The following is a 2,165-nucleotide window of genomic DNA, read 5'->3' on the forward strand; positions in this document are numbered from 1 at the left end:
CACATTTTTTTTTGTACTGAGTGAAAATAATATAACAAGGAGATATATAAAGCCTAATTAAAGGGAGATTCTGACTGGAACTCTTGGCAGAGGGAATGTTCTACTTCATGGAAGAATTGTTAAACTCAGTCAGGAAGTGGAGCTTGAACTGACTAAATGAGTTTGGTATGAATAAAACATCATTTAAAAAAATATTTTTCAATCTTTTCACCCAATGTGGAGTTCTTAATTTCTGAATGTGAAATCGTCTTTGTTAAGAAGTGTTGTCCTTGTATTTAATATTGTAAAGTAGAAATACTTTTAAGATGAAAAGAAAAGACAGTATTCGAATCCACGGAATTAACTTTGTATCCTTAAAAATTTAATCTACTCATTCTATCCGATGTTATGGATTATTTCCTCATAGGATAAAATGGCTAAACTACTAATAAAGAAGTAGCGGTACCTCAAACTTCAATAATTTCAGCGAACTCAAAAGTCAGCAATTAAATCACACAAAGACTCAATTTTGTTTGTAAGAAAATCTATGTCGAAGAGGGTGAAAATCCGATGCAACAAACTGAGAGAAAGTCGGGATTTTTAATTAAAGGTGACAAAAAAGTCTTAGAATTTAAAAAGAGTAACAAGAAGTTTAAAAATTGAGTGTTGGTGACAATTTTATGATTAGTGTTAATGACACTAATTTTAAAACCCTCAAATTTTATTATTTACACAAAGGTTCACTCACCCACCTACCCTCCCCACCCCACCCACCCACCCATTCCTCCCCACCTTCTGCCGCCACAATCTCCTCCCCTTCTGCCGCTGTCATCGTCGTTGTCACCACCTCCTCCACCACCAATTCTTCCTCTTCTTCATCCATCAACACCACTTTCTCCTCTTTTTCCTCCTCCACCACCATCACTATTTTCTCCTTCACCATAACCACCAATTCTTCCTCCTCCACCACCACCACAACTTCCTCCTCTACCACCACCGTTTCTACCTCCTTCTCCTTCACTGTCGCCGCTACAACAACCACCACCTCCACCTTCATTGTTACCACCACCTCTTTTGCCGCCATAATCATCTGATCTTTCACCTTATTTTTTGTCAGAAAATTAAACAACTGTCGACGTTGTCAGAGTAACTAAGATGAAGTTGTTGTAACAATTTTAACAATTGCTGAAGTTGCTGCAATAATTTAATCAACTGCTGAAATTGTTGCGGCGTCTATGATACCTGTTGTAGTAACTATGATAGTTGTTGCAATAATTATCACAGCAACTATCATAGTTGCTTGATTTTCTGCGGATTTTCTTCACTGACTTTAAAAAAAATCTTTAATTTTTTTAAAAACAAAGCAAACAATTTGTATAAGTAAGAACCAAAAAGAGAAAAAGAAAAAGAGCGTGATAAAAAATAATGAACATTGGTGGCGATAATGGCGGCAACAAAGACCATAAAAAAGAAGAAGAAGAAGAAGAAGAAAATGGAGGAAGAGAGAGAAAGAAAGAAAGAAGAAAATGAGGTAGAGAGAAATCTAAAAGTGAAAAAAAGAAGAAGAGAGAAATGAAGATTGAAAGGATAACGAAGGGGAAAAGTTTTCAAAAAATTTGAAATATTAATATATACCCCAAAATTTTAAATTACTCTAATCAAGTCCACTTTTCATTTAATCTTATTTGACTAAGTAAATGTTATCTTTTTTTAATTGAGAACTTTTTTGTCACCCCCTACTCAATTTTTCCGAGAAAGTCTCTCTATTTGTAGCCAGCAATAGGTGTGAACTCACCTATTCGGAACAGTTTCATCTGTTCAGAACAGGCATTGTGTCTTTTGAAAAAATAAATGTCTGACAAAACAATTCCTTTCCTCAACCAATAAGGAAGAAATATTTTTTCATTTTCTCTTCACGTCACTTAATTCCCTCACATTTTTCAATTCTCATTTACCAATTCACACCTTATTTAAATCCAACAAAAATTAATTTACATACAATGTGGACGATCCTGGCATGAATAATTCAAATTTTAATAGGTCTTTAATTATATAAATATTGAATATCGGATAAAAAAATCTAAAACAAGGGGATGTGGTTATTAAGTTCATGTTTCATGCATGGGGACCTTTAAAAGATCATGAGTATATACAAGCTTGTCACTCTCTTTGGATATATATATGTC

The sequence above is a fragment of the Solanum dulcamara genome, chromosome 7 (assembly GCF_947179165.1).
Source record: "Solanum dulcamara chromosome 7, daSolDulc1.2, whole genome shotgun sequence".
NCBI lineage: Eukaryota > Viridiplantae > Streptophyta > Magnoliopsida > Solanales > Solanaceae > Solanum > Solanum dulcamara.